The 15,689-nt window shown below is 35.6% G+C and overlaps 1 protein-coding gene across 10 annotated transcripts in view; it reads right to left on the reverse strand.

The window, feature by feature from the left end:
- The window catches only part of PAM (peptidylglycine alpha-amidating monooxygenase), a 282,041-nt gene that overhangs the window by 183,784 nt on the left and 82,568 nt on the right, over positions 1-15,689 (reverse strand). The window contains exon 1 of one of the 10 annotated variants that reach the window (XM_074383125.1): positions 604-752. The exons of the other annotated variants lie outside the window; for them this stretch is intronic. The gene's annotated coding sequence lies outside the window, so the exon portion shown is untranslated. Of the gene's footprint in view, positions 1-603; positions 753-15,689 lie in introns of those variants that run through there. 10 annotated transcript variants of the gene reach the window in all.

The raw sequence follows: 15,689 nt of genomic DNA on the forward strand, positions 1-15,689 counted from the left end.
TTAGTTGATCTGAAAATTCATGTGGAATCAGGGCCAACTTGCCATTAGAGTAAGCCAAAGCAAAGCTGTGACCAAGGTGAAGTGACAGAAGAATTGAGAAGCCAGAGCATCACTTTGCAAATTGAAAGGGAAGAAGGGAGCATGCACAGAAAGAAAAGAGCTAGAGACAAAGCAATGTCGCAAGACAGGATGTGACCAACCTTGGCTCCTGACCGTCCTCTTCCATCCCCAAAGCCCTTGCTATGTATCCTGCCTTATTCTGGGATGTCCAGAAAGTGGCCTGCTCTTTCACTGACATAAATATCTTTTATTCGTAGGTTTCTACTTTTTGAAACCTAACAGCCTGACTGAGACAGGCAGCTTCAGGGAGGAAGCTGTATCTGAGCTAAGCACCAAGTGTTTACCAGGTGGCAGTGGACAAAAAGCATCCAAAATAGAGAAAAGATTATAGGTTGGCCTTGAGGCAGGAGACAGCAAGTTGAGCTTTTAAAAGTACAAGTAGTTAAGTACAACCAGAACACCCAGAGGGATGGGAAATAAGACCAGAGAGAAGGGCAGGAGCCAATGCACAAACGACCTCACGATCCATGCCTAGGGATTTACCTTTATCCTATAGATAAGAAGATCATATGTGTGTTTTACAAGCTCATTCTGGCAGTGATGTGGAGGCTCAAGGGGACGTTGCGGGCAAGACTCGAGGCAGACAGGTGACCAGTGCGAATGTGAATTTCTCAAGGGTAGCTGTATATTTCACTCCTATTTTCACCATCAGGGAGTATTTTAAGGGAGGAGGAAAAGGCAAAAAGCGTCAACTTGGTCCTAAGAAGTAATTCAGCACAGTTAAACACCCCATGAAATACAAGTCTTGCAATCTGGTTAGTGGTACAGTTAGTCTATACTTCAGGCCTGATATTTTAAAGAAACTACTACAGCCTAAGGGCTTGTTGACCCATGAGCAAATGCACCACCAAATGCGAGCTAGTACATGATAAAATACAGATCACAAAGGAAGCTCACACTTTGAAATACCACATAATTTCACACTTCATTTCCCCAGTTCTCATCCTCGTTTATTAATTTCTCATCATAACATAAAGCCATATCAAGTTTTAGTTACTTCAGAAAACCTGGCACCTTGCATAAAGCCTGATAAAAGCATTAATAATTAAAGAATGACTTTGAACATAGGGCATCAAGAACTCTTTGGCACAATGTTTTCATGCTGTTCAGTAACACAAAAAGGAAACATTTGTACCCCTGAATAAACAGCAGTATTGGCTGTTCTGATCTTAATTAGTTTAGATAACAGGACAAATCAAATCCCCAAATATTTAAATGAATGAAAATGAAGCCATCAGATTTGATGCCAGTCTAGGCTGTAGAAAAAATAAGCTTTCTACCTTATCAGTAATCTTCCTCACAAATGCATGTAGAAAGTGGACATTACATTTACAGCAAACAGCTGATAGTCTAGCAACTGACCACACAGCATCACTTTAACATCATGCTTTGATTCTTGTTTTCTCTTTCCACACTCAAAATGCCTGTCAATTGTCTCCCCTTCACTTATTTATGTATATAGATAAAGTATATCCTGCTTTCCCTATGGCTAGATCTCCATACTTAAACTATACCCGGACAATACTTTGCTTCTCTCTCATTCTGTATGCCCCTGGAGTGCGGCATCCTAACCACATCTGAAATGCTGTTTGTTATAAACCATTTTAAAAGTCACCTTAGTTACAAAGAGCCGCTCAATGTGTGGCCCACGGACTGCAGCTTTAGTATTAGCCGGGAGCTTATTGGAAATGCTAAGGCTAAGGCGTACTCAAGACTGACCGGGCGCGGTGGCTCAAGCCTGTAATCCCAGCACTTTGGGAGGCCGAGGCGGGTGGATCACGAGGTCGAGAGATCGAGACCATCCTGGTCAACATGGTCAAACCCCGTCTCTACTAAAAATACAAAAAATCAGCTGGGCATGGTGGCGTGTGCCTGTAATCCCAGCTACTCAGGAGGCTGAGGCAGGAGAATTGCCTGAACCCAGGTGGCGGAGGTTGCGGTGAGCCGAGATCGCGCCATTGCACTCCAGCCTGGGTAACAAGAGGGAAACTCCATCTCAAAAAAAAAAACAAACAAACAAAACAAACAAACAAACAAACAAACAAACAAACAAACAAAAAAACTGACTGAATGAGGAACTGTATATTATCAAGATTCCCAGGTGATCTTGTGATGCTTGAAAAGCACTGCCAGATATTTTGGATAACACAGGTTGAGAGGAATTTGACTACAACCTACAATCTGATCTAAATTTTATCTGCTAGTCTGGAGAGATGGCTCCCAAGTCATGTATGTAAAAACTATGGTGGTTTACTTCAAGAGCAAGGCATTCCAGGAAGGTAGCATGGGTCATGAAATAGAGATGAATTTTAAGGTCCTGAGTTCATACCTAAGCTCTGCTACTTATAAGCTGCAGAACTCTGGACAAGTTACTTAACCATACTGGTGAGTTTTGTGTTCCTTTTTTCTTGGGTTTAAAAGCCCATTCATTTTTTGTTTTTATTTGTTTATATTATTATTAATTTGTTTGGAGAGACAGGGTCTTGCTCTATTCCCCAGGCTGAAGTGTAGTGGTGTGATCATAGCTCACTGCAACTTTTAACTCCTGGGCTCAAGGATCCTCCAACCATAGACTCCCCAGTAACTGGAACTACAGGAATGAGCCACTATGCCCAGCTAATTTTTAAAATTTTTTGTAGAGATGGGGGTCTCACAATGTTGATCAGGCTGGTCTGAAACTCCTGGCATGAAACAATCCTCCTGCCTTGGCCTCCCAAATGGCTGGAATTACAGGTATGTTTCAGATCATTGTAGACTCACATGCAGTTGGAAGAAATAGTACAGAAAGATCCCACGTGCCCTTCATTCAGTTTCCCCCTATGGTAATGAGGGAATGTGTTAACTTCTCTTCCCAGGTTCAAAAGGGGAGTGTTTTCAAAGGCAAGAACTTCCCAGTGCCATACCTCCACCTACCTCTCCATCTGGGAGACTGGAGGTCTTTGTTCAACTTGCATGCCCACTGGAAGATGGACTGCCCAGGTGAACTTTCTTTGTTTAGAAAAGCCTGCAAGAAGCTATGGGAGGACTGTGGGCCAAATAACAAATCAGATGTCAGAAATCAAAGATCAATCACTCCAGCGGAATTTTAAAGGAACTCCTTTCATAGGACAGAAAACTTGAATAGGGCAGAAAGAACTTCCAGATTAAAAGTCCCCCTCTCATCTGTGCGACTCCATCTCTGGATCTCCTCACACCACAGTGGGGGAACTCGCTCGCTCTGTCGATTTCTCTTTCTCTCTCTTGGCCTAATAAATCACTTTCTGCAAAACTCTTTGGGGTCCAATATTTACTCAAATGAGCTCACTGCACCTGGCTGGGTCCTCTCCCCCATTCTTGGGTGAGTGAGGGACCAAGGGCCTGGAAGAACACATCCTATCGGGGAGTGACCTGAGCCCATTGTCCACAATTTGTTCACAGTAACATCTTGTATGACCATCGTACAGTTAGGAAATCTGTTACCATCTCCAAAAACTTACTGTTTCAAGAAAGTTACATAAACAGAATCATATAGTGAGCAATCTGAAACTGGCTTTTTGCACTCCACCTCATTCCTGGAGATCCATCCAAGTTGTTGCATGTGTCAATAGTTCATTCCTTTTTACTGCTGAGCCTCCTTCCAGAGTATAGATAGTTTAACTGCTCACCTTTTGAAGGACATTTTGGTTGTTTTCCAGCTTTTAGCTTCTACAAATAAAGCTGCTATGAACATACGTATTACATAGGTTTTTGTGTCAACATAAATTTCCATTTCTTTGGAATAAATGTTCAAGAATTAAATTGCTCTTTTTTCCAACATTGTTGTACCATTTCAGATTCCCATTAGCAATGTATGAATGAACCACTTCTCTGTATCTTTGTCAGCATATGATGTTACTACTATTTTAAAATCTTATCCAATGTGAGAGGTGTTTAGTGATATCTCATTGTACTTTTAATTTGCATTTCGCTAATGAGTAATGATGTTAAGTTTTTTCTTATGTGCTTATGTGCCATCTATAGATCTTTCTCAGGGAACTATCTATTCACGTCCTTTGCCCATTTTCTAACTGAGTTGATTTTTTTACTGTTGAATTCTGAGAGCTTGTTGTATATTGTAGGCATAAGGTCTTTGTCAGATTTGTGTTTTGTAAATATTTTCTCCCACTCTATAACTTATCTTTACAAACTTCCTCTTATGAAACCTCACAATCATGGTGGAAAGCAAGAAGGAGCAAGTCACGACTTACGTAGATGGCAGCAGGCAAAGAGAAAGCTTTTGCAGGGAAAATTCCCCTTATGAAACCTCCTCTTCACACAGGATTTTACAGAGAATAGGACTTTAGCTTTGATGAAGTCCAAGTTGTTAGTTTTTCTTTTTATGGAATTTAGTGTCACATCTAAGAACATTTTATGTAGCCTTAGGCTCTGAAGGTTTTCTCCTATTTTTTTTCCTTATAGTTTTATTTTTCACGTTTAGCTCTGTGATCTATTTTGTGTTAGTTTTTGTATAAGCTGAGGCTGGGCTGAAGTGCTTTTCCATTTGTTTTTTTCTATTTTTTTTTTTTGGATCATCAGTTTTAAGATGTAGTCTCAATTTAATAGTAACTTCACAGGAAGGGGAAAAAAAAGACAGTCATTACACTAAATAAATATACTGAATGTAAGAAACCACAATTCTAGTAACATTAAAGTGGTTTATCATGTAGGTCATATTTAGTGGCGCACTTACTCACGGGTCAAGTCCTTAGGCTCTAGTGGTTTCCTTAAGATGTAATTAGGCTTTAGGTTAGAACACTGTACAACGGTACCACTGATCAAGCTGCAGGACTCTTTCTTTTCACCTAGTGGGCTGACTTACTTCTTAGAGCCATGTTAGAACCTTACTTCTTAGAACCACATTTTTCTCCTCTTTGTCTTCCCTTGGACTAGTTCCTCATGGTGGGATAAGAATGTCTCTAGATTATGGCAAACTACCAAATCCTGACATCATTGTATATATCAAATGGAGAAGTTATATTTCTCTCAAAGTATGGGTCATAAAAATGATCAACACAGACCATGCATTAATTCTTTGCTTTCTCTCCCATTCCTAATTGTTTTGATTCCAAAAATGATACATTGACTCACTACACTGTTGTTTCTGGCTTAAAACTACACAGTAGTATTTCAGTAAACTCTCAAAGACTAACTCACACAACACCCATTCCTTAAAGAAGGTAACTTCTCTTAACAATGTTGTACATATTTGTATTAGTTTATTCTCACACTGGTGTTAAAGATGTATCCATGACTGGGTAATTTACAAAAGAAAGAGGTTGAATGGACTTACAGTTCCACGTGGGTGGGGAGACCTCACAATCATGGTGGAAAGCAAGGAGGAGCAAGTCACATCTTATGTAGATGGTGGCAGGCAACGAGAAAGCTTGTGTAGGGAAACTTCCTCTTATAAAGCCATTAGATCTCATGAGACTTATTCACTATCATAAGAACAACATGGGAAAGATCTGCCCCCATTATTCAGTTACTTCCCACCAGGTCCCTTCCACAACATGTGGAAATTTAAGATGAAATTTAACTGGGGACACAGCCAAACCATATTAATAGTCTTCAATCTCTTTTCTACTCATTTATATATATGTGGATATATATATAAATTTAGGTTGTAGTGTTTTAAGGTTAAATTATTGTAAGGTTAATTATCTTTGTGTTCTTTGTGTTTTCCTATTGTAAGTCCTTTTCCCACATGGAGATTAGAACTTACAGAATCAGAATTTTGGTTCTAATTCATTTTTGTCAATAATGTTTGGATCCATCTGAAATATATTTTTGTGTATGATATGCAATAGGAAGAAACTTTCATTTTTCACAGTTACTTAATTTTGCATATAGCCATATTAAATTCTATGTAGATAGCCTTGCCACATGATATTTACCTATAAATTTAAAGCACATTTTTCAGATATTAATGCATTTCCGTTGATCTAACTATCCATTTTGTTGTCAGGTTTTAACTTCATAGTAAGTACTTTTTGACATCCGAGAATTCAAGTTCCCCTTGTCTTATTTGTCAGCATTTTGTTGCTTACTATTTATCTCCAGCTTCTTTTTCAGAATAAATTCATAAATCTATATTTTCAAGTTCAAGAAAAAGTCTTAGTGAGATTATGACAAAATTTATAAATACTTTTGGGGGTGCTTTATATTTTTGCAACTCTTCATTTATGTTCATCGCTAAAATTATAAATGCAGATTCATAAATGGTTGGGAATGCTCTGGAAATTTGCTTGAGGTATTAAAATTGATGCCTCTCTTCCAAACCTTTAAATGTCTTTAAGTCTTTATAAATATACAAAAAAACTGCTAGGATATTCAAAGGACAGAAAACCCACAGATTGCACATGTTCTGATACCTACCGTGTGTGTGTGTGTGTGTGTGTGTGTGTGTGTGTGTGTGTATTTGTAGGTGTTAGGGAATGAACAGGTGGAGAAGGTAGAATAACAAGGCTTAATTCTGGGTCCTAGAATATATCAGCAAGATGCTATTACTCTAAGTGCAGAGGAAAACTGTCATAATAATGTAAATAAAAAAAACTTAATCTGGAAAAAATAGTATTAACTCAGCAATTATGCTAAGTACAACTTGTTAGCATGAGTTGCCTGAAAGAATTAGGCAATTTCATTCTAAACAGCTGAATTTTAATGAAACTTACTGTGTATTCTATTTCTAAACTTACTATGCATTCTATTTTTATACTAGTTTGTTTACTATTATTAATGACAAAATTGTCTTTAAAAATACAGCTCAGTTACACACTATTCCTATACAGAAAGAGGCAAAGTAAAATCACATGAAGAGTATGTTTTCTCTAATCTTCCAACAATTAAATCACACTAATTACTAAAATATCCATCTATAACAGACAGTTGCATTGCAGTATCTTTTACCCCTCATGCCTTCACCACAGAACTCTAATTTTTGACTGGTCATATTACTGCTCAATTGAAAAAAGACATGGCCAGCCTCAACTGCAGATATATGAAGCCAAGTAGCAACATTTTACAGTATTGTTTGTGGGCTCCTCTTTGTCCCTTCCTCTACCTGCTGGCTAAAAGAACCATGTGATGATTGGACCACGAGGATTGGGGCTGCATCATGAAAGGGGAAGAATGATGAGCTGCAAGGAGGCTGGGTCCTATAAATATACGGAAAATATATCACCTTATCTCCAGAATTCTTTCATTTATAATATACATTAACTTCTATTTTATTGAAAATATTTTTGCTAGTGTTGTTCTATACAGCTTAACTCAATCCCAAATTATATATTTTATTACTACTACTGTTACATAATCCATATGCCAGTAAAAGCAAAATTTGTGAAATCCAATGTATTATAACAACTTTTGTATGGAAATTACTCTTTAAATTATCATTGCTATAAGAATGCACTAAGTACAAGTCAACATATTTTAACTGATGAATTTTTAATGTCAAAATGTTTATCTGATAAAATAATCATAATGATGATTCTCTAGATTTCATTTTGCCCATGACTGTTCATCAGCATAAAAACTTTGAATGAAAACAAAGATCATAAAATCATAAACAACAAATGAGGATAATCTAACTTTCTTGCCTTTTAAGCATTATCATTGAAAATTTAGATTGGATCAGTGTTGTTTCTAAGACAAGACAATATATAAATTTAATTGTACATTAATTTTACATATAAAATTATGTGTAATACATAAGCATATTAATTTTAATTAGGTATGTAGATAATGTTTGAACTTTTATTTTTCTTGTTTTATTGCTCTGGTTAGAATCTCTAGTTCAATGATTAATAGAAGCAGTGGGAGTAGGCACATCTTATTTTGAATTTCAAGGGAACGCGTCTAATGTTTCAGAATTATATATGACGTTTGCTGTGGGTCTTGGCAGACAATTTGTACCTAGTTTAAAAAGTTCCTTTCTATTCCTCGTTCGTTAAGAGTTTTTATGATGACAGGATACTGAATTTTATTAAATATTTTTGGTAAAACTATTAAGAAAATAATGTTTTTCCCCCTCTTTTAGTTTATTAATGTAGGAAATTACCTTCATACATTTTCTGATATTAAGCCACTCTAACTCACTGCATAAAGTTTCTTTGGCCATGATACATGTTTTAAATACATAGCTGGATTTAGTTTTCACCCAAGCCTCTATAACATTTCATTCGAAGCATCTTCAATTTAAAGACAGAAAGAAGGATGCTCTACACACTTTATTGAAATGTAACTGGCATAATTTTTTTCTTTTTTTTTTTGAAACTGAGTCTTGCTCTATTGCCCAGGCTGGAGTGCAGTATCACGACCTTAGTTCACTGCAACCTCCATTTCCCAGGTTCAAGTGATTCTTGTGTCTCAGCCTCCAGAGTAGCTGGGATTACAGGTGTGTGCCACCATGCCTGGCTAATTTTTTATTTTTAGTTGAGACATGATTTCACCATGTTGGCCAGGCTGGTCTTGAACTCCTGACCTCAGATGATATGCCCGCTTCGGCCTCCCAAAGTGCTGGGATTACGGGTGTAAGCCATTGTGCCTGGACAACTGGCACAATTACCTAAATGATCCACATTGATTTTCGGCCTCTAAACGCATTTCAAAAGTACAAGGAATAGAAATACCTCTAGCATAAAGAGAGTTTTCATAGAGTTTAACTCTTTCCAATAACAAATTCCTGACATTTTAGAAAAAAGAAATAATGATTCCACATGGAATTCTTGAATATAAACTTTGAAAATACCTGGAGCTTGTTTTGACAGAAAGTAAATGAAATTTTACATGGAGAGGTCTTCTGGGATATTAGTAATGTTCTATTTCTTGACCTGGGAGGTGGTTCTGTACAGGAGTTTACAGCTATTCTTTAAGCTGTCTAAGCATTACGCATGCATCTGTATGTATGATATATCTCACAATAAAAATGTAATGAAATTTGCTTTAAAGATTTCTAGGAACTCCAACACTTAGGTGTACTTCTCCTGAGATTCAGGGAATTGGAAGTGATGTCTCAAAGATTATTTCCAGATCTCTGATTCTGTATTTATTTATTATTAGTTAATCCATCACTGTCAACTTTCCATATTAAAAAATATTTAAAGGTGAAAAACCAGAAACTCTTCCATCTTAATCAAGATTTTAATGAAGAATTAGACATTCATGATATATGTGTCACTAATGGACTAGAATATGAAGAGCAACTGTAATTCTCCCTTCTCCTGTTTCCTTCTTATTTTTATTTACTGATCATGAACAGAAACTCATTATGAATAACTATTCCTTCTGAACTCAAAGAAAAATAAAAAAACAAAAACTGTCATCTACATTGAGAGTACAATTACAGTGATACTATGTTTTTCCTTTAAATAATAGTATTTATTTAACTAAAAAATATACTCAACTAAAACATCGAGTTTAAATAAGCTTTTCTGCCATACTTGAAAAAAATGAAAGTTCAAAAATTATTAAATAATCTTCAAATCTTTGCTTCCCTTCTCCCCACATATTCAGCTGAATTTAACTTTACTATACAATAATCGATGTTTTATAAAAACAATATAAAAATAAACCTTAAGTGTGCCTATTTTCAAAACAAATAAACTTGGGCATTGGTGTTGTTTATATTCTTCCTCTTTTTCTGAAGAAATTAATGTCTGAAAGCATGATGGCCATTCTTTAAGACTGGTATCATTAAAAATTATGAAATAAGATGCAGAGTTAAAAGACTCTGCCAAAAAATAGAGAAAAAATTCCATGATATTTGGAGGCAAGAACGGCTAATCTACAAATTGATGATACTTATTTACATTATTAAAAATTAACAAGTGGACAAATGGCAAACAGTTCTAAAACTATAAGTATGAACTATGATCAGTTTATTTCCATGTTAGAGATGAGATGAGCAAACAAATAAAAGCATGTGCAACTAAATACTCGAAATGTAATTTTCTCTTTAAATGTTACTTTAAAATGGTGTTTAAAAGTTTTGCTGTGAAAAATTATAAATATACTGGTTTCAGTACATGTATGATACCATCATCCATGTAAAATATTTTTTAAGGCTGTGGTATTTTTTCTCAGTGTTACATTATAATTTAAGATGAGCCACATAATTGATTGCAATATAATGAATCATACAGTCTTCAAATGACTTACCTAATTTCACTTTGCAGCCTAAAAGTGCATATATAATTATGTTGTTTTTCAGCATGTTTGCAATGTTTCTCCTGATTAATTCTAAGTATGGTTCAGCATCCTGCTCTCTTAGGTCAAGAAAAATATAAATAGTGAAAGAGGGGAAACTAATTATTAATGTACTTTTTAGATTTTACTTAACTGACAAGCATGCATTAAGTTATTTAAATTGATCTCATATCAGATTTTATTTTTCCATTTCATCACTTAGGTATCAGAAAGGAGAGGAAATACGTGTGGGTTGAAGTTATAAAAGCAAGAACTGTAAGTTTAAACAACTTATCAATTTGGTTAAAAAATACAAGACAGTTATTGAAACTAATTGGCTTCAGACACTGTGTTAGCCGCTGGTAAAACAAAGGTGAATAGAATCAAGTCTATGTGGCTTTAATTGAGGGCAGGTGGGGTGTGGCATTTTGGAAGGGGACAGAAGACAAATATTGCAAGGCCATGTGAGAAGCAAATACAACATGTTGTGTGGGACGAAGATGATGAAGCAGGAGGCTGGTGTAAGGCTCAGGTAAGACTCTAAAATACATAATAGCTACTGTATTCTTAATAGGAAGTAAGAAAGGGAGGCAGGGTAGGCAATGACAATCTCACTATCTTTGGCATATCCCTGAGGGAGGGAGAAGAGATAAAGCATGCCATTGGCTTTAACTCTGGGCAAATGGAAAGCAGCGAATGCAGACAAGCTATTATGAATCTGTGGGCTACTGCAAAGAAAAAGGGCAGGAGAAGAGAAACAGCTAGCTCGCATCATTTCAGGTTTCAGCTTTCCCTCACCCTGTGAATACACACAATATTGCACCTCTCTCTCTCTCTCTCTAGTTTCTTTCTTGGTCCATGCATAATGAATATTTTCATTTGTTTAAGTTGTTTATTAGCCACGTTCATCACAAGATAGCAAGTTTCAAGAGAGCAGAGAACTGTATTTCCAGCCCCTAGAATAATGCCATGGCACATAGGTGGCACTAGATAATATTGTTGAATGGATAATTTAAAGGAGAGAGGGAATAAGAAGGATATAAACAGTAGTTCACCTAAAATAAGGAGAGAAACAGAGAACCGTAAATTCCTGTCTCAGACGTCACCCAAGGCATCAATACCTCAGCTATCCCAGAATTGTCCCCTACCAGAAAGTTCAAAACAATGCTTCGTTCGGACACAAGGTTCACATCTGTAATCTCAGCATTTTGGGAGGTCAAGGTAGGAGGATTGCTTGAGGCCAGGAGTTTGAGACTAGCTTGGGCAACACAGTGATACTCCACCTCCTCAAACAAAACTAAACAAAACTAAAAAACAAAAAAGAATGTTTTAAAAAGACTGTGCCTACCACATATTTTACATATGGCAAGAGTTCGTCAGACTGATAGCCAGAACATCAGTTCCATATTATGCATACTGCTATTTAAACTGAGAAGTGAAAGAAATATAATTTTAACAGGGAATATTATAATAGAAACATTCAAATAAGTAGGTTTTCAACATAAAATATTAATCTTTTCAACAATCACATTTGTAGGAGAGAATAGATTGCTACTGTGTGAACCATAAGTTGAAATGCCTATCTTGAGCACTTAAGTTTTTTCACAAACATCACTACATTAATCTGCCTTTTTTTGCATTTTACTGCTACTATGTTCAAAAATGCAATCTACCAGACAAATGGCAATTCAAGAATGCAATTCAAGTGATACATTATTCCCTTTGACTAGAAAGGTATATTTGCCCATTCAGGTTTATTAATTCAAATTTTTCAACAGCTGTTACATGATATATTTCCAAATACAAAATACCATATCCTGGTTTCTCAACTACTATAATATATATCAACTTTTGCAATCTCTCCTCCTTTCTCTGAAACATGTAAAATATACTTTAAATTTAAATCAAATCATACATAAACGTTACTTATGCTATTTTCTTTGACGTAACTTGAATATTTTAATTGTACTCAATGTTATCTTGTAGGTTAAAAGTAAAATGTCATAAGCCTCATTATTTAAATTTCATAGTGAAATCTTTTTTGCCTGAAATATTTTGATATATATAAGGCAACCCTCTATCTAGTACTATTGCTCAGCAAAAATTAAATATCTTTTGGTATTATAATTCCCCTCACAGTTGGGGGGTTCTTCCAATTTTTAAATGTTTTTTTCTATTTCACCTTTAGATATGTGAATCCTACAAAAAGAAAAGGTGAATTTAAAAGGAAAAACTGTTCGTTTTTAATTGTTTCTGTTTTTAAAGAACCAATAAATATTAAATTTTCTCAGCTTACAACCCAGCCACCACCAATGTGAGATATACTCTTTAAACTCTTAATGAGTCTTTGGCTAAGTATTCGAGTATACCCAAAACCTCTCCTCCACAAACAGATGGTTATTGATTACTACTTAGTTTGTATATATTCACAGAAGTCAATATCCTGAAAAGAAAAGGGATCAATACATGACCCTGGGCACGTCTTATAAACCTCACAGCTGTTATCCATTCAACATAGGCTATTTTGAGGGTCAGGCATGACAATATATATAAGAATGCCTTGAAAACTAAAGCAAAATGCCATATACATGCAAGATTCATATTATTTTGAGGGCCAGGCATAACAATATGTATATAAGAATGCCTTGGAAACCAAAACAAAATGCCATATACATGCAAGATTCATATGATTAATATTCACATTATTAATATTACCAGTAATAATAATAGTATTGATATTATTACCAGTAGTGACTGAAAATTATGAAACATGTAATTGATTTTTCCCTCTCTTTCATGTAAGATTTGAACCACAAGGGGAAAAGAATTCAGACTCAAAACACAGAAAGGACCTCTTTGCACTTGGTTTCTACATACAATACACGCAGCATTAAATGCACAGTAAGTAGGCAGATACCATCTTTGTGTCCAGGTTACTGTAACTGCCTCCTGACGCATCCCCCTGATTTGCCATTGCTACCTTATAATCTGTTCTCAACACATGGCAATCAAAAGGCCATACAGAACCCCTGTCCTGTCCCAGGGATCTCTCTTCTCTCCAGCCCTCCCTTCCTGGTAGTTCTCCCAGCACAATGGCCTCCTTTTCTTTTCACCGGCAGGCTCCTACTTCAGCATCTTTGCACTTGCCCAGAATATTCTCACCCAATGTATCCATGTGGTTTCCTCTCTCACTGCCCTTCAGATCTTTGTGCAAATGTCACTTTCTCAGTCAATCTTCCTTGACTTCATTATTTTAAAGTGTAACCCTTTCCCAGGCTCTTGGCATTCCACTCCCCTTCTATTGCTCTAAAGTATTAAGTCCATTACAATATGACTTGTTTTACTTATCACTTTAATTTCTGACTGAATACTCTATGAGAGTATTTGTATATGTTTTGTTGACTTCTGTACCACCAGTACCTAGCACAGTGTCTGAAATATAGAAGACTATAAATAAATACTTGTTAAATTAATATATAGATACAACTTTGACGTGGACAAGCTACCTACAAACCATAATATTATAAATTTGTTGAGTTCTGTACTCAAGTTCAAGTTAAACTTTCTAAAACGAAGGAGGAAAGATTACACATATAAGGAGGAACAAAAGTACAATATTTCTTTTTTTAAAAAGTCATCACGAAACAAAATCAACTAAAACATGCCTAGTATATCAGTAAATTGGCATTAAATTAAGGCAAGTTCCAAAATATTCATAAAAACTTTTATGTGACCAAATATCAACAGAGGACTAAGTAACACATTTTGAACTCATCTTTGATTGTAATTTTTAATTTGAAAAATTAAATTAATTATATATGCCTTTGGTTTTCCTCTATATAAAATCAAGATTACCACTAAAACACGAATAAGATCTCCATTTTGCTCCCAAAACAAGAATAGGATCTCCATTTTGCTCCCACAAACAGATAATGTTTGTGTATTGGCCATTACGCTTAGCTTACTGGACAATCACAAATAGCTCAAGGTAGGATCTGTTCTCAGAAAATGTGGCTGCCTGGGGCAGGAGTAAGGAATCCAACCTCATCCTCTTTGGTAATTCCGAAATCCATGTATTGGAATGCGAAGAAACTAAGTCTCTAGCTGTCTTTCAAGTATTTGTGAGGATGGACCAAATACTTTCAAAAAAAGCTGATATTTTTCTAAGAAATTAAAAACTTATAAGATCTGCCAAAAGGATTATTTTTACACTATTATGCTTATTGAGCGCTAGTGTCAATAATACTTTTATGCCATTTTATCTCAAAGGCCACATAGAAACAAAAAAGTGGAGCTGTCATTTACATGGAATCTGATCGTGTTCTTTCCCTTCCACATTATTCTGTAGCCCTGATGACCTTCATGTAACAAGTTTTAAACTGTAACTGTTTCCTATATATATCCTTATTGTTTCTACAAAAGAGACCCTTGAAGGCAGAAATCTTCAATTAATAAATCATTCAATGAGGATGAACCATTGTTTATAACATTATCCAAGAAAAACAAGCAAAAATACTTATAAATAATACAAAGCAGAGCTCAGGCACTGACACAATATTATCAGCCACGGTCTCTAAATTTCTCCAACCAATAGAAGGTGAACAGGAAGAACTACTGGCAAAGATATGATGTCCACAAAATTTGCCCTTAGGGTCCTCCATTTCTCATTTATTCACTTTTTCTCTCGTTTCAGTTGTCCTATGTATTGCTATTTTTGTTGTTATATTAATTGACATTTTCAGGCATTGACTAAACATCAGGCATATTGCTCAACTTTTAAATATATTTTTCTTTTAATCTTTCTAATAATACAGTTGATGTAACTATTATCTCCATTTTTACAGATAAGAAAACAGTGGTCTAAGTGAAGTCAAACACTCTTGATTTTTATTGGTTCCAGGTGACAGAAAGTCTCCAAGAAAATATTGAAAATGAGGACTGTCTGCCTCAAGCCTGTGCTCCTAATCACTTAGCTGTTTCGCTCTCCTATTTCATCCAGCACTGGTTATGTGCACAGGGTGGGTGGTTTGTTACATTTCCTGTGAGTACGTTTCCTGGGACTTATGCCTCCAACTAGTTCTTTCAGGGGAGTTATATATATTATTACAAAATAAAGGGCAGTACAGCAGTTCCTGATTTTCTGAGATTTCACCTTCTGCAGTTTCAATTACTCATAGTACAGCACAATAAGATACTTAGGGAGACGTGCCCTATTCACATAACTTTTATTGCAGTATATTGTTAAAACTGTTCTATTTTATTACTAGCTATTAATCTTATACATGCCCAATTTATAAATTAAGCTTTATCATAGGTATGTATTTGTAGGGAAAAGCATAATATATATAGAATTTGGTACTATTACA

This window comes from Saimiri boliviensis, chromosome 1 (assembly GCF_048565385.1).
Source record: "Saimiri boliviensis isolate mSaiBol1 chromosome 1, mSaiBol1.pri, whole genome shotgun sequence".
NCBI classification, from domain to species: domain Eukaryota; kingdom Metazoa; phylum Chordata; class Mammalia; order Primates; family Cebidae; genus Saimiri; species Saimiri boliviensis.